The sequence below is a fragment of the Atractosteus spatula genome, chromosome 12 (assembly GCF_055471065.1).
Source record: "Atractosteus spatula isolate fAtrSpa1 chromosome 12, fAtrSpa1.hap1, whole genome shotgun sequence".
Lineage (NCBI taxonomy): Eukaryota > Metazoa > Chordata > Actinopteri > Semionotiformes > Lepisosteidae > Atractosteus > Atractosteus spatula.
Genome location: NC_142717.1, coordinates 22,477,970 through 22,500,360, shown reverse-complemented (window position 1 = coordinate 22,500,360; position 22,391 = coordinate 22,477,970). Strand labels below are relative to the sequence as shown.

At 38.2% G+C, this 22,391-nt stretch overlaps 1 protein-coding gene across 1 annotated transcript in view; it reads right to left on the bottom strand.

The window, feature by feature from the left end:
* ptpn3 (protein tyrosine phosphatase non-receptor type 3) overlaps positions 1-16,368 on the bottom strand; it is a 125,586-nt gene extending 109,218 nt beyond the window's left edge. The window contains exon 1 of the mRNA XM_088929442.1: positions 16,194-16,368. The gene's annotated coding sequence lies outside the window, so the exon portion shown is untranslated. The remainder of the gene's footprint in view (positions 1-16,193) is intronic.
* Positions 16,369-22,391: the final 6,023 nt, after the last annotated feature.

The window sequence follows — 22,391 nt, the reverse complement described above, 5'->3', positions numbered from 1 at the left end:
ATATAGTTAGATAAGTTGTGATTTTGTTTCACTTTATTTTTATTTACACTCTGAACATTTGAAAACTAACCTAATACACAGGGGTGTTGTGTCTATATGCTAAGTGAGGTTACCTCTACCTAGGCTATTTTGTAACTTAACAGGTACTAAGTATATACCCGTTAGTGACATGATCAACTGAACATGAGAACACAACCAATCTAGTTTGTCAGCTAGTAACCAGCTGACGCAAAGATTTCATCCAAATTTTCTTGAAGAAAGCCAGGGTATCCATTTCAACAACATGGTTGGGGAGTCTGAAACAACCTACCACAACCCTTTGTCTGAAAAGGGTCTCCTCTTATCAGTTAACATTGCTGCCCTACAGCATTGGGGCAATTCCAGACCTGGTGTGTTATCTGTGTAGAGGCTGAATGTTCTCCTCATATTTTTGCAGGGTGCTCCAGTTTCCTCCCACAGTCCAAAGCCATACTGGTAGGTTAAGTGGGTTCTATAAAACTGGTGCAACGGTGTGCATATTTGTATCTCTGTGTGTCCCGCAATTGACAAGCATCTTACAACTCTTTAAATGTAAAAAAAAACAACTCTAAAGTTAATAAGATTACAGAAAATAGACTAATTGATTACAAAAATATTCACTCCTCTTGTTTTAATACTTAGCAGAAGTATATTTCATTGTTGTAATTGAAGCTAGTCTGTTTGGGTAAGTCTCTACCAGCTTTGAAAATCTGGACACTGCAATTTTCTCCCATTTTCCTTTGGAATATTGCTCGACCTCCAACAGGTTGGATGGGGGCCATTGGGGAACAAATCATTTCAAATCATTCCACAGATTCTCGATGGGATTGAGGTCTGAGACACTCTCCGACACTGATTTTGTTGTTTTTAGGCCACTCCAATGTGTCTTTTTCTGTATGTTTTGGGTCTCCGTTCTGCTGAAATATAAATCTTCCCACCAGTCCTACAGTAGGTATATTGCAGACTGCAGCAGGTTTTTCCTCCAGGATTTGTCTATATCTCACTTCTTTTTGCCCACTATTTTGACAAGTTCTCCAGTTTTCCAGTCCCTCAAGCAGTAATAGCATTATGCTTGCACTACCATGTTTCAAGCAGGGGAAGTGTTCCTGGGATGATGGACAGTGTTACTCTTCCGTCAGACACAGTGCCTAGCGATGAGGTCAAAAAGTTCAATCCTGGTCTCATCAGACCATAGAATTTTCTTCCAGTTGGTTTGAGCTTCTCCCACATGCCTTCTGGAAAACTCCAAGGAAGATTTCACATTTCGTCAACACTGACTTTGTTTTTGTAACCCTCCCACAAAGCGCATATTTGTGAAGTGCCTGGACTACTGCTGTCCCATGGACAATTTCTCCTGTCTCTGTCATGGAAGACTAACTCTGTCAGAGTTGCCATAGGCCTCTTAGCAGCCTCCCTAACATGCACCTTCTTGTATGGATGCTGAGTTTTGGAGGACGGCCTGTTCTAGTCACAGCTGTACCATATTCTCACTATTTCATAATGATGGACTTGGTGGTGCTCCAGGGGATATTCAAAGTCTTTGAAATGTTCTTATATCCGTCCCCTGATTTGTGCTTTTCAATAACTTTTTTGGGATTTGCTAATAATAGTCTTTGATCTTAATGGTGAAGCTCCTGTGTGGAAATGCACTAACCAACTGTGGGACTTTCACAGACAGGCACATTTATTTTGCAATCGGCTGAAACATTTTAATTGTATACAGGTGGACTCCAATCAAATAATTAGGTGATGTCAGAAGACAACTCACTGCACCAGGGTTTATTTAGGTGTATCTTTGCAAAAGGGGTGAATACTTGTCTTTGATTTGTAATTAATTAAAAAAATAGTGTTGGGTTTTTTTTTTTGTTTGGCATTACAGAGTATCTTTTTTTGGTCAGTGTTAATAATTCCTGAATAAATCCATTTTGATTCCACGATGTAAGAAAATAAAATGTGAAAAATGCCAAAGTGGGTGAATACTTTTTTTAGTCACTGTTATACTGTAGGTTCAGGATGTCAATGCTTTCAGAAGCTTTCCTTTCATCTTATGTTGTGCATTATTGAAAGAAGGATGAGGTTGTCTGGTGCATTACACCTAAAAACTATGCTATCTGATCAATTTAAGTCCCTGTGGCAGACATTTGTGGCACACTTGTGCAGTCTGAAGCAAATTACACCTTTTAACTAGCATGCATGCATGCCAAGGCCTTTCCACAGCCCGTGTCCTGCAAGAAGCTGCAGCAGCCCATCTGATCAGAGCCTGGAGTATCATGTAGAAGAAAGCGCCCGTGACCTAAATTCAAACCCCCTCAAGAAACCTTCGTGAAGGATTGCAAATGCCAGCCTCCTTCACAGATGGATGAATAATTCTGAAAAAGCAGCTGGATGTGCTGTTCCAACTGGGAAATCCACTGTACAGTATAGCCCTGAGGCGAACAATAAACGTCTTTTAATAGCAACCAAATGCCTCTGGCCTAAAGTTTCAATGAAGTTTGAAATCCTATGCAACACCAAGTGAATCAAGTCAGTGTACTTGCTTTGCCAAACTGCAAGCAATGCTAACACTACCTCGGAGTAACTGCAGGAATTCCAACAATTATTCCCCTGTCATTGTTAATACTGCCATCAGGATCACAAAATAAACATTTCAACGAATGACACAGCGACACAAACAACAAGAGAAGAAGTTGCAGGCATTTGTAATTCCCATCCAATCTGGGATGTCTCACTAACGGTAATTTTGGCAACATTGTTGGGGGGAAAAAAAAAGAATTAAGCTAGTCATTTTCTAGAAAGGAACAAAAAAAATTACAGATCACATATGTAAGAAATGTTAGCTGCACTATAGCCCATATGAAACAACAGAATGTGAAAAACTTAATACTGTACAATTGTACCTTAGCTTTATGGAGTCTCAAGAATAAATACTAGCTCGTAAATAAAACAATTCAAACGTCTTCAACATTATTTAAATAAAAACACTACGGTGATTTGTCAATGTGCCAAGGATTCTTGTCTCATGTATAAAAAGATCAATATTCTCACCTTGATAGTATTTCTCTAATTGCTACACTCTTTTGCTTCTTTGATAAAGAATTTTCTAGGTACCGTTAAACAAAGGCTCTGCTTTTTTTTTTAACCAAGCCTGAAAATGTTTACACACTGCACAGCAGCAGGCGGCTTTGTACTCAGAAACCTCAAGATACCTTAATCAACACCAGCACTGAAAGACATGGAGGTGCAACAATACAGTAAGCACTGCTTTTCTTTTTGATCCTCAATTAATTAAACCTATAAAAATGCATTTTCTGAGATTTACTGTATACTTCAATGGTATAAAGCAATCAAAATTTTGAGCATTCTCTCATTAAAAAAGAATAGCTTGATGAGTATGGAAGATTGCCATCCTTTTTTGCCTCCATTTCTAACTGCACTCCCGAGAGAGAGATAATGGCCAAATAACAAATAAGTTTGTCGCTCAATTGCGTGTTTTGGCCTGCAGGCATGGGTGTCCAAATTCTAGGTCACAAGTAATACCCACCAAATTGTCATATCTTTGTGTGCTTTAATTCCGTTCTATCAGTGTGGCCTCTAACAAACAACATCAAACAACAAACCATGAAATGTCATCAAACATTTCCAATTTTCACTTCCAAATAGTCTTCTGTTTGGTTATCTACATTATAACTGACAAAAAGAGCTATTTTGTAAAAATAAGACACGAATAAAAAATGTGTTAAAAATTGATGGGATTTAACTGGACTAGCCACGAGAGGAAGAAATTATTATAGAAAATAAGACAAGGTATCTTTTTTTCTCTTAAAATTATGGAAAAATATCCAAGCTTCAAGTACAGCTTACAACAATTTGTCTAAAATTTGTCTTTCTCCACTTGATGATTAATTGCCAGCTCTGAAACAGTTCTGGACACTTGAGCTGCCCAGAGCCTCCAGCAAATTTTCAACCAACATGACAGTGAAAGAGGAGACCTTTTCTAGTGCAGCTATAGTAACCACATCTGGATGATTAAGTCTAGTGTCTTCATATTGTAAAATAGATGGTGACACAGAGCAAGTCACTGTCTTGTGAAACAGAGCTCACTGACTCACTAATCACAATGAAGCTAGCACTCAGGTGCAGCTGTCAGATTCTAGCAAGAATCTGACAGTTTTCAAGTTTTTATGCAGTGGTGGGTAAAGCTGAAAAGGCACTTTTCCATTCTGAATCTAGTGTAATTGTGACTCATACAGGAGAGGATATGCTGCTCTCCTGGGGTTACAGTATACTCAATATGAATCCCCCACCAATGGATGAAATGGATTAAAATCCCCAATAAAGCATCCCCTGCTACATTCAAATATACTTACTGAGAACATCACATTTTCAGGAAATATTTCAGGAAAAATAATCCTCTTATTTTTTTTGTAGGGGAGAGGCATCATAGATACAGTTCACCTCAGCATGTGGACTTTAAAGAAGGATGGTTACTTTCCCCACTTTTAGAGAAGTAAAATTTATCTTGGGTATACCCGTCATCATCCAGAATCTTACATCTGTCTGGGTTCCACAAACACATAATACTATCATTTCACAAACATAAAAATCATCATATTTCTGTCAACCACGACAATTGTTATTCAAAGAACCAACCAGTATCACTCTTATCAAATGGTTACAGCTTTAAGGTCATGTTTTAGAGTAAAAACTTTGAAAAGGAAGACTGGGCACATCTATGTAGACTAAACAAAGCGTCGGACTGATGTAGTTACATATTTCCTTCATCTGTTACAGACTGACGCTGAACAGAACACTACACCTCATCTCCCCCTCCTATGTACAGTACCAGCTGATTTGGAGACATCCAAGAACCTCTCGTGGGATTTTTCTGGGTCCCTTTAATAACGGAAACTAAATTCAATTTTTTCTAGGCGAATCTGACAAAAAAATAGAAAAAAGCTTAATGTGTAGCACAGTAATTTGAATTTCCCTTTTAAAACACTTTTAGCAAATACATGCTTAACACTATATTGAAGCCAGTGGTAAGATCAATTGTGGATCACTCCGAAACAAAAACATCTTGTGGATAAACTCAAAACTTGTCCTTGCATTTTCATTCAATAGACTATGTTCATCAACTGTGCAGAGCTTTCATCCCAGCACGGAGCTGTCAGTTCTGTGCCTGCTTCCCAACTGGAATAAAGACTAGATAATGCAGACGCTGTGTTTTAAATTGCAAATGTGAGCTGTGTTATTTCCATTTTTACTTAAAAGCCGTCATCAGCATGAATGTGCAATAGCAAAATGCAAGAGAGGAAAATTATCCTTAAAAAATATGAGTGTTCCCACCAGGCAACCATAAGCAAAGTGGTTGGATTTATCTTGTTATTTTGTTACCTTATTAACATGACTGTTAAAATGTACATACTGCAGTGGATTGCTGCATAGCACACTCCATCTCTTACTAGCTTGAGACAATTATGTGTGGATCCCATTGCTGTATGTAAAAACCATAGGTGACCTACATTCAGTACTCACAGTAGGGCTGGCTGTAAAATGTTAAAAAAGATGGATTGTGCTAGTTTAGCACTGAACTCAATTTCTTTCTCGAATATTCCAAAACCTGCATCAGGCATTCTTCCTAGAGAAGCTGTATAAATACGTTGCTAAGTCTGGTTCTAGAGCATACCTGTACTTTCACATTACATTTTCTAGTATTTTGGGAAAAATAATTCTCTTTTTTTTCTGGAGGGGAGAGGCATCATAGAGTTCACCCCATGCATGCACTGGAGAAGCCCCTAAAAAAAAGTTATTAAGCTTTTTAAAAACGTCTTAAGGGGAGTGGAATGGACTGTATGCGTGTGTTCTTTAAAAACATGTAAGATCAGCGAAGCTTTATTGACTCAAAACTCAAAACCCTCGAAGTCTCAGAGGTTTGCAGGTGGGTGACAAAGTACAAGGAATTCTAAGTGTCAACAAATTAAAACATTCATCAACTAAAATGATTAATGTGGAACATTAATATAAAAAATGGCCCACTGTTTAGAGGAGATCTTTATAAGGCAGACCAATCCTGCCTCTCTAGCTATTACACTAACAAAAGATCATGCAATACAAAAACAATTACAGTTATCCAACAAACACATTCAGGTATAATATGTTTTTCTAGCTGTTTTTACAAGGATATGATTATTTTCACAATTCAGTAACTACTCTGCAAATACTCACGTGCCGTGTTCTCAGAAACACTGAAAAACAATGATGCATTCTATACCAACATCCAATAAAATGTCTGTGTGCCCTGTGTTGGACAGTGTACAGTCCCAACCTGTGCACTATGCTCCTGGGATAAGCTCTGAATTACCATGAAACTTGCCTGAAACAAATGGCTCTCTGATAATAGATGGATGCGATGTTAATAAATATTTGCTCCCACTATAAAAAGTCACAGTACCATTTTCTGCACATTAACAATTACTAAGCACTTGCACTTTGCCACTGTAGCTGGCACATGGCAAACGCACCGATCCACACATTACAGTACCTTTGAGAGCCAGAGGAAAAACAATAACAACCCATGGGACCTACAGTACGTGAGGCACCAGCAGACCAAGCAGGCAAAGATTACTTTCAGTCTACCTGTAAAACATTCCAGAAAAAAAAACTCTCCAAGCGGTTTCTTAAACTGTAACACTGATGCTCAAGATCTTTCAAACACTGTGATGATTTTAGAAACAAAAAAATGGCACTATAGATGAAAAATGCATCGTGTGATACAGATTAACTGAATGTCCTTTTTGGCTTCATCTTTACAGAGCACAAAACATATTTTAAGCCATTAACTGGTTCACTCACTTACAACTTTCATGTTTTCCAACAGCCATTTTACTTATCTTCTAAAGGGATAGTAGTATAAAGCACACAAAGCAACATCAAAGCCCTCTTTATACCAAACAAGCTTACTGAGGAGGTATTGAAATATTTTCTACACTAAATGACTCACTAGAATAATAAAAAAAAAATACACTCCTCCTTCCTAAGTTGTCACTATACAGTAGAAGTGAATCTGTTCTTGGTTTGTTCTACCAAAATAAATAAAGGAACACATTTGACTGAATGCAATGTCTGTTGAGGACTGCCAAAACACAAGGAGTTCGGCTGGTCTCCAGGTTTCTAGCCACCGACCAATTCTTACAGACTGTGCCAAAGCCAACACAACTACAGAACAGATAATAGATAAAGAAATAATTCTCCAGATTAATCCATCACTGAGGTGTTCCGAAAAAGTGATGCAGGCTTTTTTTAAGCTGCCACGTAGAATGTAGATGGTCTGTTTGTTTAGAGAATTGCTATTTGCCACTGGAGGTGATCTTCACCTTCTTCTGCACTGCTGTATATATCCTAGCCTAGTACTGCACCTTGCTGACACTTACTCTGAAATAGAGAGGAGTACACAGAAATGTGGACACAATGGCACTCTTCACTCAGTCTCAGAGTCTCCCTTATCTCTATGGGTTGTGCACACTGCTGATCCATTTCTGTTCTTTCTCCAATTCTGACCGCTGACACAGAGCTCTCAGTCGCTTATGCTGCTGTCCTGACTCATTTCGGCATATCAGCCAGCCAAATACCCTTCAAGCATCAAAAGCTAATGGAAACTGAAGCCAATATATTTTCAAATGACACAGAACAACGGATTAAAACAGTGAAATTCTAAATTAACACTTTCTCATGACAGTATTTTGCCCAAAAAACACAAATCCACAAATCCATTCAGATGTGCAGCAATATTTAGAAAATTAGACATTAGTTATGGGAAAATGAGCAAAACAATCTCCCCTCCGTTATCTTCTGTCTGTGTAATGTACTGTAATGAAGAAAAGTTTGTGTTCACAATTAACAAAACATCACTGTGAGAATTACAGGAGCTCCTTTAAAGAACTTAAAACCTGCATCCTATTCATAATTTTAACAAGTACTGTAAAAACACAACATGGCCTGTGCTAGAAGCTACACTACCATACATTTCCCCCATCATAAAAAATGCACAAAGAACATTAAGAATGGTGACAAAAGTTGGAAATTCAAAATTTTAAAATGTATAGTACAAGACATTTGGTCTGTTACATTCCAAATAGTATAAGAGAATCATTTAAATAGCATAGCAGAAGGTAGACAGAAGCAGTTTTGGTTGAGCCCAACATGTTAGCAAACAAAGACATACGTGTTTAAACACAAACACATAGGTAAACATGCTGTGCAGCACATAGCGCACTTTACAGCAGATACTCAATATACAGTACCAACCTGATGTCACAGGGAAATCCCATACAGATTACTTAAAGCTCATCCAATTCTTTTTATCCCTTCATGATGGATTACTTCCTCCCTCATTTATTCTTGAATCGACTGTTCTCTAGATATTTTCCCTTCACTGGCTTTCGCTGTTATCTATACTAACTGACAGCATTCATGTAACTTATCTATAGGCAGTGGTTAGACTGGGCCACTGCACTGAAGCACTTTGACAACTACAGCTGTATGGATAATAGTACAACTGTTGTTGTTGCAAACTGGTTCTGAGCCTTGCTTGACTTCTTTTATAATTGACTGAATATGATTCTATTCTGAAATATAAATTCCCCACCCTGGTCCTGGAGGAACACTGCTGGTATTAATTCCAGCTGAGCTCTACATCTCCAGTGCAAATTGATTAATTGATCTGCTGGCTGGCTGGTTTAGACTTTTTTAAAATTGTTTCTTCTGTCAGTACTGAGTGATAAGAAAATCTTTCTTTAAGGATACCAACAAGTTCAGCAGGCAAAACTACCTCTCCTCAACCTTCTGAATAAACAGTTCTTACTAGCGGATTAATTTATGATGAACAGACACGGGTGGGTATGACACTATCAGACACACCCACAGTGAGGCAGTGTTTTTGCTTCTGCAGAGGTCCAGTAAGTTATATTTCAGGCAACGAAGCTGAATGAATACAATTCTGAAACTCAGAAATCGCTACAGGGTTTATACCAATTACAAATCCAATTTGACCATTTAAAAGCTGAAAGCATATTTTCATAAATGTCCCAAACTGAAACTGAAATCAAAGCCTACGATTAAGGAAACAACTGAAAGCAAAAACCAGAAGAAACTTGTGTTCCTCCAGGACCAGGAACCACTGGAATAAATTGCTGTTCTATTTAAAAGAATGTGAAGACTCAGCAAGTTAAAAAGACTCCATTCCTAGACTGAAAGTCCCAAAAACTTTACAATATTTGCTCTTGAACCAGTATTGATCCACATCCATAGCATTTAAGAAATATATACAGTGGTGTGAAAAAGTGTTTGCCCCCTTCCCGATTTCTTATTTTTTTCCATGTTTGTCACACTGAAATGTTTCAGATCATCAAACAAATTGAAATATTAGACAAAGATAACACAAGTAAACACAAAATGCAGTTTTTAAATTAAGGTTTTTATTAAGGGAAAAAAAAATCCAAACCTACATGGCCCTGTGTGAAAAGTGATTGCCCCCCCTGTTAAAACATAAATCAATTGTGGTTTATCACATCTTTGGAAAGCTGAGTTCAATTTCTCTAGCCACACCCAGACCTGATTACTGCCACACCTGTTCTCAATCAAGAAATACCTTAAATAGGACCTGCCTGACAAAGTGAAGTAGACCAAAAGATCCTCAAAAGCTAGACATCATGCTGCAATCCAAACAAATTCAGGAACGAATGAGAAACAGAGTAATTGAGATTTATCAGTCTGGAAAAGGTTACAAAGCCATTTCTAATCTTTGGGACTCCAGCGAACCACAGTGAGAGCCATTATCCACAAATGGCGAAAACATGGAACAGTGGTGAACCTTCCCAGGAGTGGCCGGCCGACCAAAATTACCCTAAGAGCGTAGCAACGACTCATCCAAGAGGTCACAAAAAACCCCACAACAACATCCAAAGAACTGCAGGCTTCACTTGCCTCAGTTAAGGTCAGTGTTCATGACTCCACCATAAGAAAGAGACTGGGCAAAAATGGCCTGCATGGCAGAATTCCAAGACGAAAACCACTGCTGAGCAAAAAGAACATAAAGGCTCGTCTCAGTTTTGCCAGAAAACATCTTGATGATCCCCAAGACTTTTGGGAAAATACTCTGTGGACTGACGAGACAAAAGTTGAACTTTTGGAAGGTGTGTGTCCCATTACATCTGGCGTAAAAGTAACACAGCATTTCAGAAAAGGAACATCATACCAACAGTAAAATATGGTGGTGGTAGTGTGATGGTCTGGGGCTGTTTTGCTGCTTCAGGACCTGGAAGACTTGCTGTGGTAAATGGAACCATGAATGCTGCTGTCTACCAAAAAATCCTGAAGGAGAATGTCCGGCCATCTGTTCGTGACCTCAAGCTGAAGCGCACTTGGGTTCTGCAGCAGGACAATGATCCAAAACACACCAGCAAGTCCACCTCTGAATGGCTTAAGAAAAACAAAATGAAGACTTTGGAGTGGCCTAGTCAAAGTCCTGACCTGAATCCAATTGAGATGTTGTGGCATGACCTTAAAAAAGCGGTTAAGGCTCAAAAACCCTCCAATGTGGCTGAATTACAACAATTCTGCAAAGATGAGTGGGCCAAAATTCCTCCACAGCGCTGTAAAAGACTCATTGCCAGTTATCACAAACGCTTGATTGCAGTTGTTGTTGCTAAGGGTGGCCCAACCAGTTATTAGGTTTAGGGGGCAATCACTTTTTCACACAGGGCCATGTAGGTTTGGATTTTTTTTTCCCTTAATAAAAACCTTCATTTAAGAACTGCATTTTGTGTTTACTTGTGTTATCTTTGTCTAATATTTCAATTTGTTTGATGATCTGAAACATTTCAGTGTGACAAACATGCAAAAAAAAAGAAATCAGGAAGGGGGCAAACACTTTTTCACACCACTATATGTACATAGCAATTTATTAAGCCTTACTAAAAACTCCAGGAGATCTTGATCTTTTAACTAACAATTAAACTCGTTTTTTAATAATATAGGAGAAGCCATTTAGGTCATGCCCAGTAATAACCAAGATTTTATTCACTCTAATAAGGCCAATTATGTTATCAGACAGGCAGCATGGTGGAACAGTGGCTGCATTGCAGTACTGGGGCTCCAGATTCAACTAATGGGATGCTATCTGGTTGGAGAGCATGTTCACATGCACTTTCTCCAGGTGCTCTGGTTTCCTCCCACAGTCCAAAGACATACTGGTAGCTTAACTGGGTTCTGGGAAAACTGACCCTGGTGCGAGTGTGTGTGTTTGTGTCTATGTGTTCCTTGGACTGGCAATGGACTGGCATCCCATCCAAGGTGTATCCTGCCTTGCGCCAATTGCTTGCCAGGATAGACTCCAGCTCCCCCATGACCCTGAATTGGACAGAGCAGTTAGAAAATGATGAATGGAAAGCCCGAAGGTACCTGCCATGGCCTATCTAGAAGTGTCAACCTATAGAGAACTGTTTAGCTGGAATAGTTTTAAGGACATGAAGGCTAAGTGCACTAAAGTCTAGGGAAAGTGATCAAGAGATCTTGACATTTCATTGACTCAATCTCTTAACAGAGACCGATTCTTCAAAGCTCAAAACAGTAGTCCTGCAAATTCACTTTTTCAAACTGCATTTTAAGAACACTCCTGCCACCTAAACACAAAGACATACACACATTCAACAAAGCATGAAAAGCCTGCAAAATACAGATCATTTGGAAAGTGGACAATATTAGACTGAACTAAAAAGAACGCTTTCTTGTAAAATAGCTCTCAGCTAGATGAATTTCTCAGCTAGACGTGTAACTAGCATAGGAGAAATGGAATGAAAACTACTTTTATCATACAATCCCAGATATGAATGCTTAACACAGGTGTCTATTCAGACTTGAGGTCAAATGTATTTATATGCACATAACTTCTCATTGTTGATTTTGAAACTGCAAGTGGATATAACCTCTCCACTAAAAACACTGATTACAGAGCAAACATGTGACATACTGTAATGCAGTTAAAATTCCCTTCTTTCTTCATAACAGACTAATCAACTCAAACAATAGTATAAATAACAATTATTAATTTTGCAGACAGTTAGCTCAAGACAAAAACTTTTGCAGAAAAGTGTTTACTTTTAAGAAAATAACCTACTCATGAGAGGGAAAAAAAGAGTCATAAAATTTGTGGACTAAAACATTTCAATCTTTAGCTTGCTTAGATGGAAGCATATGACAAATATCAATTTTATAATGAAAATAGGCGTTTATAACCAAGTTGACTGCATGGCAGCCAGCACAGGTATGATTCACAGGTTTGTGTTGATGAACAGGAAGTACACTAATGAATTAAACTTGTGTTATTGACAATTTGGTACAAAGCATTTGAAATAAAGCTCCCTTAAGGAGTGAACATACAAATCTAAACACTTGCAGTACAGCTCAGGTCCTATAAATGTCAAGTACAAATGAGAACACTTTACACCTGGTGTTTAATTGCTTTGCATGTAAATACACTTTCTTTTGACACCAAGTATAGTCAATTATTAAATACATTTACTATGATTGGATATTATTGAAGATTATGTAATACTGCTGAATGTCTTATGCATTACAGTATGTATTATGCTCTACAACTACAGAAGTATAATAAACATCTTTTGACTGACGGTGAATTTACAGCAAATACACAAACATTTGGCACACCCAGCTCATTTGGTTTCTAGCTGCCAATGAACTGAGGATCTCATCCAGCTTGACAGAAGCCAGGTTACAAACAACATGGCTGGTAGCCTGTTCCAGCCTCCCACTACTCTGTGTGTAAAAATGTGCCTGCTGTTCTCAGTTTTAAGTGCACATCCACATACTTTTCACATGTCCTCTGGTGCGCGCTTCACGGCGGACAACTAAAATAAGGTCCACTGGGCTTACTCTGCCAGTTCCTTTGAAGATTCAGACTACATAAATCTGGTGCCTTTACAGTCTTCTGTGTTCACAGAAGAAAGCCACCAGGAAATACTGTCACCTCTGGCAATTTCAATGTAGACCTTTACAATGGCACCCCCTTGGGGGAAAACTCTCATAGTGTGTTCTCCAAAGTTTCATGTACATGCTTGTTAAACCCAACACTGGCATCACTGTCTCAGAGATATAAACAAAGGAATGCATGAAGAAACTTCATAGCTGCCCAGTGTCTTATTCTTAAATAATCAAAGAGCCTTGGATGTTGAAATAAACGTGTCACCGGAAACATTTTCTAATCTTTTTTTAGAATAATTAGTAACACTTTATTCACCCTTATTGCTCCAAGCTGCCTTATGACTTTGTCAAGGTCACAATCTGTTGCACTAAATGCAGTACAGTCGTCTTCAAGCAAAAATAAACAGGCCTGGGGATGTGGAATTACAGCATGTCACACTGATTTCACCCTATTATTACAGCCCTCTTGGTGAGTACAGGCTTTGTCTGAAGGGCGACTAAAAATAATCTCTAAATATATAATTTCCATAGGCTACCAATTTGCAATAAGACTCTTGAATAAAGATTCTTTGATAATAACACACTTTCAAACCGGCTGGACAGTGGCAATTTGCTAACAAACGCTGGAGACCTGCAAATACATGTATATTCAGCTCTTCCGAATATAAATACCAACATCTGAAGTGGAGGTGCAGGGCATTTCCACTTTGACATTATATTAAACTGTACTTTAGTTACTTAAGAGATAATAAACTGTCATTACTTTGTGTCGGGACCTGAAAAGAAATACAAGCAGCTGTGCTTCCAAATGCCAGAGGTTATCTTAAGGCTTATTTTCTACCCTATAAAAGAGAGAAACTTACTAAGCAGGCAGCCACTGAAACCACAAGGTGACTGTTCACTTCTCAGCGACTCCCAACCTGACTGGGTGTTGCCAGGGTGCAAATAAGGACTTGCTTCAGTAATGACTCTGTCCCACTGCTGGGGTCGTACAAGGCTGTTCAAATATGGATTTCCAGACAGGAGAGACTAATCAGATGAGCAGGCACCCAAAAAAACAAAATAACACAATGGGACACTTTTGTAAAGGTTATTACGAGCAAACACGGGAGTGCAAGTGTTCTCCAAATATGTGACCATAAAATAATACAAACCATCATGTTTTACAAAGTAAACTGTAGCAATTTATTTTGTGCATTTTACATTATAGTGCACGGTGAGCCCTGATGCACATCTTCACAGAAAATGGGAAAGGGGTAGGCTTGATTCGTGCATGTATCAAAACCTTCAAGCTGCACAGGCCACTGTGGTTTAATTATTAAGTGCATCCACAGTCCTTGTTGTCTTTGCATACACAACTACCTTATTTAAAGTAAAAGGGCGTTAAAAGCCTCAGCTGGAGGCTGCACTCGGCTGTTCCATATCTACCCTGTCTAAAATAACCACGAGTGCTTAAGCTGTGCAAGAGTGAATGATTTTTGAAAGTCTTCTTTTTTTCCAGCCTTGTTCAACAATAATTTGCTTTCTGTATGCACTTCTTGACAGTTGGCTTTGAGAGATATCTTTTCAGGGGTGTTTTCAAGTGGAACAGTAACTCAGTATGGTAAATAATCTAAGAAAGGAAGTCTCAGCTCCTTTCTTCAGTTTTCAAAGACCACTAAGTTTTCTACTTTCCATTCCAAATGCTATCTTAGCCACTGAAATTACTGTGGGCCTAAATTCTGATGCACTAAAGCCCTGAAGAATAAAGTTAAAGGCTCCTCATACAGACAGAAACACTTACAAAAAAGTCAGTGAACACATGTATAGGTAACAGGTTTGAAGTGTACTGTTGATTTATGCTGTTCTCTAGTATATTTCAAATTGCTTATAAGTGGAATAAAAACTGCACCCCATTTACAAAACATGTAACATACAGAAAGAAATATTCATTCAAGAACTCATGAAGGAAGATAAACAGACATCCCTCGATATGTTTTTAAAAAGAAAGAAAGCTAAACAGAAACGTGGAATTATACTGCAGGACAATTACACTACATACATTACCACAAATATCAAGTGTAAGACACTGTAATATGCACAAGATGTATATTGCAATTGAAAATATATTTTTTAAATTTATACCATATAATAAATAACTCTTCAATAAACACAGTGCTCTGTATATGCTATATAAAAAGCATTCATAATCAAAAATGACAAAACGCTTGGTAGTTGTTTAACTTTGTTTCCAAAGTCATTTAGCGTTCTAGGAATTCCCAAGGACACTGCTTTTCAAGCTTAATACAAAAAATGGTTAGAAACCAACATTGGATACATCAACGTACCATTACAGTTGAAAGGGGCACGTCTAGTTCACTATTTAAGGTTACAACATGGACAGAATGCTTTTAATATTCGACACAATGTGCCAAAAATACTGAATAAGCACAGTCCATGAACTATGTGAAAATTAATATTGCACATAAATTTGCAGTTCCAACATTAAATTATTAAGAATATGCAGGTGGAGATACATTAACGTAAAGTTAAAAAATACGTTCAACATGGGCAATCCACCTGAGTACTGGACGTTTTTACAAACCTAGGTCACAAAATAATGTTTCTATTCCCAGTCCGCCTCTCTACGTGAGGTATTACTCAATAAAGCACCACGAAGCTACCCACAGTGGCGTGTTGCTTTTCAAAGCGAGACGAAAACCTTGCGTCTTAGAAATCTGGCTTAAAAATAACACCGATCTGATTGATTACCGACCAAAAAAGAAAAGAGTATTGTGTTCAACTGGGGGAGGAGAGTGTGGGTGAAGTTGAACTGTGCTCCAACATTAGTTCTCCAGGAACTACCAAAGTCTTAACAGCATTTGTGCAAGAGGAAAAAAAATCATGCATGGCTTATTACTGGGTTACAAACAATAAAAGTTTAGATTCCACAAAAACAAGAAACAACAAAAAGGCATTCCAATGTCAGCGATACAAGCAAAACTACGAATCCTGGCAGCGCTGTCGAACTGTACTGAAATTCATTACTGTAAATATTTACGTTGCTATCACAGTCATCTTTACAAGGCTTCACACACCTCATATTTAACTGGGAGTAGCTCTAAACGAGCCGTATGACTACACTACTACCTTGCAGGTTTTCCCAAGTAAAAAGCCCGTGTGTGGCACTGTGTTATTACCTTAACCATCCAGATTCTCGCAGTTTTGCCTTTCTTCTCTTTACATGTGCCACAACCGTTCGTCCCAGTTTGTGTATCCGTACAATTCAAAGACAAAGACAGGTGTCGGCAGGACGGATGACCAGGAAGAGAAGCACTGTTCTTTTCCCCCTCGCTCCCTTTCTTGTTGGACTGCTGCGATACTCGATCTCCGCCTCTCTTCGGGATTCCCGATGGCACCAAGTGCTGATCGGCAATCTTCGGGTTTTATCGGAAACCTGGAAGCGATTCCAGGCTGGAATAAAAAAAAAGCTTGTGCTCGCATAGGTGTCGACTGCACCCTGTTTTACTGTAGTTTCGATTTTGGACATTAATCAGCGGTTAGGCAAGCATTATGTCATGGTAGAACATACAACCTAACAATAATTGAGATCATATAGCGTCTGTGGAAATAGAGTCTGTGTTTATGCATAACTTTAATTTATTAAAACAATAAAACAATTATTGTATTTTTGTACAAATATGTCACTATACAGATTGACTGTATTCGCAATTATAATTACTATTTATTTTTTCTGTAATATTTTGTCTTAATTGTCACCTTTCTGCTTACAAAAAACAATACTTTTCCTGCTGTTTCCTGGCCATTAGATTAAATTCTGTCTACCTACGCATTTAGCTGTATGAGGATGTAAATAAACATGTATAATTTACTTTCCCTCAGAGAAAAATCCGATGATTGCGTGTGGTGTTGTTGATTTTTTTCTCAATGTTTTTGCCAATAATAATCGCCAAAAGTCCCCGGCATGGTTGTGTTTAAAGAAAAGAAAGTCAAATTTCTTTCTGAAAACTCATCCAATTATCGTGTGAGATTTTGTTTTGTCGCAGGACAGAACGGGTGGAAGGTAGAAGGGGCTCCCCTGGCGGCAATGTTATGTAAATGCTGCCGTTTTTCAAAGTGGTTTTGGAAGTGTATTATTAAGCACATACATGTTGTCTTCTATAAACTTGAATTACATTTTGAGTGTTCCTGTAAATTGGTATCAATATAGAAAACTGTCAATTATAATTATATTTAATTATAATTTAAAAGAACGTTTTTGAAGTTTATTTGAATTTATGGAGTACAGTTCAGTTTAGCAGATCTGAAACAGTCATTATGAAAATAGCTATAAGAAATACAATACCAAATTAAGTTTGAGTGTCTGCACACATAAATACTAGTGTGTGTGGGTGTGTTAGAAAATGTTTAGTTTTGATTACTTAAGGAGCAAAAGCTGCACTGTTACCAATTAGATACAGGCACTATTTAAGCATTTATTTTTAATTAGTACAGTTAATAACATTAAACTCCTATGTTCACCTTGGAATTTTAATTCCTACCACAAAAAGAGTCCTGGTTTATGCTTCCCTTATTTACTTTTTCATATAACTCTTGCACACCATAAAGCTCACTGGGGCAGACTTGTTCCGACTGTTCTATTGTGTACATTATGTCCCACATCTCACATACTGTGTTCCAGCTTTAAAAAGGGTGGCATTATAAATGAAATTCATGTTTACCTAAATGGTGTATAAAAAGCAGTAATTCTGCTACATTAGAGTGATTAGCCGCTGTGAACCACTTGCCCTTTTCAGCTACTCACCAGCAAACATGAACAAGGAGACCAATTATCTGCTTCTGCATTGGTTATTATCACTATCATCAAAACACAGTTAGGCCCATATAAGATCACTTCAAAGCACCCCTGTACAAATGATGGTAATTATCCTAGTTGACTTAACTGGGTGTTCACCAATAGACAGGTAAAACATATGACAGGAGTTATTGAGCCATTTTCTGACAATCACTTTTACATTGCAATCAAAGCCATTACTGCAAAATGCCGGGCTACATTTAAAAATTTCCATTTACTATGCATGTATACATGTAGAGCATATTAGATCATTATTATGTAAAGAGTCGTAAAGAATAATCAATTGTATCCATTTACTGTACATAAGTAGTTTTACTTAAATTTGAGTAAGATTAGCTAAAACTCCCCTACTGTATTCTTAGGACCATAAATTATAATGGCTTCCTTTTTATGATAGAAGCCTGTAAAGATAGAAAGTGCACTTTGTACCCTTAAAGCCAGGACAGACATCTATTGCCTGTATTTTACTCATATCACAGAAAAAAAAAATCATAATGCTATGATTAGCACAAAGCTTTTTCTAAACAAATATGTATTCTAAAAATTAATACCAAGCAGTCTATACCCTGTAAAGTTCATGCATACTGTACATAGGTACATAGGTCTTACATAGCCTTCATCAATCAGTGCTACTTAATTTTATGTATTTAACTATAACCAAAATATGTTGTGGTGCTTAAAAATATTCGAGATCTTATGTTAATGTAACTAAATCTATGAACGGAGAGTATTCACATTTATAAGCACAGATGCTGGACTACCTGCTGTCCACATGGACATCTGTCCACAAGTTTTAGTAAAATAACCCTTTAGTGTTTGAACACCACTGCTGGCTACTAGAAGACAAAATACATGAGGAATGAACTCACCTTCTTCTTCCAGTGAGGGGGCTTGTTGATGCACACCTTGGTCCTCCACCATGGCCTCCTGCTTTATCTTATAATCCTCAGTTTATTCGCTATTCAATCCATGCAGCAGAGAATCATCAAAGACAAGGATGTACAAACAGCACAGCAAGTAAAAGGCTGTCTTCATCCAATCTCCTTTCCTTTCCTTTCTTTTTTGTATATTAGTTCTCCGGTACAAACCAGAGGAACAGGTCCTTGCTCATTGCAAAAGAACACCTTAATTAAAAGCACACACCCTTTCTGTTGGCTCCTAAAATGTCTAGCCCGCTTCTTTAGGGCTGGAAAACAGCACATGCTGAAGTAATAGCTATGCTGGTGCGCTGGGAAATAGGTTGAAATGAATAAGAACTTATCATTTCCCTCTTGAAATGTGGGATTTAAGTATGTACCAGCTGGTTTTTAAACAGTACCTGTTACCTCTGTATTCTCTGAAAACATTCAATTGTCAATGAACTGAAAATGAAACACCCTCTAGTTGTTTGTGCACTGTGGCATGATTGTATTGGTAGTGATGCAGAGGCTTAGATATTTTTCCAATGTTTGAACGTGCAACCAATAATATCTTCTCTATCTGAACATGAGCCCAGGTAACCAACAGCTGTAGGTTTATGTTTATTCCTTGTTTGGCATATGTGTCATTTACTTGTAGCTGGGTATCAAGAGTAGACGTGAAACTTGTGTGTTGAGAATACCAAATCTGCTTTGGTTTCTTTGGAAAAGGATGATCTATGTTGTGGCACTAATGTAATCCCAGAGGACAGTGTGCTATTTCCTCACCTGTTGCTGGGCTGTTTTATGCTGAGTGTCACTGACTCACCCTGGTGCTGCAATAGATATGAAACTCAGTTACTGTAACAAAGGCCTCCACCCTTTCCTTCTTCTAAACTGAAGACACATTTCTGTGGTTTACCATGCAAATTTGTTCTCATCAGTCACATTTTCAGATCAACTTTGACTTGCGTTCTGATTAGACGTCTTATTTTAATGTTTAGGTTGTTCATTTTATAAACTTTGAGCAAGGTCCTGAAATTGGAGAATATACCAAGTTTGTTGGGTTCATCAAATGTTTTGTTCACATCTTGGGATGTACAATTTACTACATCTTTCTGGCCCTCTGTAAAGCACGTTTTGAGAGTTTTTGTTTGACATCACTCTTTAAATTTGAGGTTTATTTATTTTATTTATGTCACATGTTATGTAAAACATTTGTGACCATGTTTGATAACAAAAGGCAAAGTGTCTATTATATGTTACTGTGACAGACCATTAGCAATGAAGGTAGTAATTTCTGCTGACCTACCACTAGTGGTTGTTAAGACCTCTATTTTTGCATGTACAGTAGGTTCACATGTAGTACATGGATATAATTAATTACTTAATTATTGAAGGTCCAACAACTATATTTAATTTAGATTTATTTGGTACATAAAGGGACTCACAGGGTAAGGGTAAGGTACAGAGTAAGTTTTTGTTATTGTGTATAAAAGGTTTTGTCTGAAAAGAAAGTCTAATGTGATTTCCATGTGCTCAGGACTCACAAGCCACATGTACACCTTACAATAGTTATGTGACTGAGTCCTGTGATGTGACTGACTGTGTGCCCTCTTTGCTTTCTCATTAACACTTCAGTTATCCATGGATGAAATGGGTGTGATTTTTCAGAATATGTCCATACAGTACATGTATCTCCTCTTGTACTAATGGGAGGAATCTTTCCTAAAGGAACCTGCTCCAAAAGGAATAATTTCTGAGATACTGCAAAATCATGGAAATAGTGTCTTGTCACAGTATTCAGAACCTTCTTTTGGTGTCCCATTTTGTGAAGTTATAAAATGATGCAGACATATTATTTTCTACGCCAAAAATACAGCCGAAATGTCGTGTTTCTTTTCTTCTCTTTTCAGCATGGAATAAACTTTTACCTTTACGATAATACATTATGCAAAACCCAAAAGGTGAGAAAAGCAACAGTTAATGTAATCAAATATTAAGAAAAAGAAATGGAATATGTTGATTGTATAAGCATTCAGACCCATGAACTCAACATTTGGTACAAGCACCTTTCATAGAAATTACAACCACAATTGCTTTGGAGAACATTTCTACCAAATTTGCTCACTGGTTTGGTGCATTTTTTTGCCCACTCCTCTCTGCAGATTTGGACAAACACTCTCAGGTTGCTTGGGGATTGCACAACAGTTTTCAAGCCTTTCCACAGGTTCTCATTAGGATTCAAGTCAGGACAGTGAGTAAGCCACTCAAGGACATTTACTTTCTTTTTCTTAAACCTCTCTAGTGTAAATACGACCTTGTGCTTTGGGTCACTGTCTGGCGGAAAGGTAATTTTTTTGCCCCAATTTTTGGTCTGGAGCAGGTTCTTCTCTAAGATATGCCAGTACTTTGTTCCATCTGTCTTGATAAGCTTCCAAGTCCCTGCTGATGAGAAGCAGAACTAGAGTATAATGTAATGCTGCTACCACTATGCTAGACTGCAGAGTGATGTAGTACAGTATGTTGGGTTTATATCACATGTAGGATTTTACCTTTAGTCCATACGGTTCCAGTTTTGTTTTGTCTGACCACAAAATCTTTTTAAGCATCACTTTGGTGCTTTGTTGCAAACCCCAAGCAGAACTTGAGATGGGCTTTCCACTGTGCTGCACAGGCCCACTTTGTAGAGTGGCTGGGCGGTGACTTTGAAAGAGCTACAGAGCTCAGTGGCTGAGATGGAAGGAAAAGTGCATGAGTCAACAAGATGTTGCCATGTTGACTCATGCATTTTTCCTTCCATCTCAGCCACTGAGCTCTGTAGCTCTTTCAAAGTCACTATTGGCCTCATATTGGCATCTCTAACAAGTTTAATCTTCCTCATCTTAACCATTGTCTTTAACATGCTCAAGGAGATATTAAGGATCATTGAAATCTTTTCATACCCTGCTCCTTATCTGTGCATCTTTACAACTTCATCCCTGAATTTTTTGAAAGCTTCTTGGTTCAAGCTCTTTGCTTGAAATTCACTATGTGACTGAGGGACTTTGTAGAAATATGTGTATTTATTCTGAAATAATATGAACCACTATTATTGCACACTGGTAGAGGCCACTCGACTAATTGTTAAACTCATTCAGGTAATTTTGTGCACCTAAATTAATTTAAGTGTCACGATTATAGTCCCCCCTCCTTAAGGGTGCTCCAGCCCTTTCACTAAGACTTTATTCTCTGCACCTGTTCCCTATTCCCAGCCCACCTTAAAAGCCAGGCGCTGACGCTCATCCGGGCTCTGCATCTGATTTCCATATCGTGCGAGTCCGGGACCTGGAAGCGCCTGGTCCCGTTAAGGTTTTAACCTCTGTTCCCGTTCCTGTTCCCCGTCCGCCGGTTCCGACCCGGCCTTCGTGGTTTTAATTCTTTCTTCTGATGGATCTTCTGGTTTTGGACTTACTCGTGTGTTTTGGATATTCCCTAAGGACTACTCTCTCGGATTGTTCGCCTCGGCCACACCTCCCCCGTGCACCAGCGCACCTTGGACACGCCCCCCTGTCTTCAGCCCCGTTTTCCTGCATGACATTTCCCTAGTGTTCCCCCACTTCTTTAGATTGTGTCGTCCGCATAGG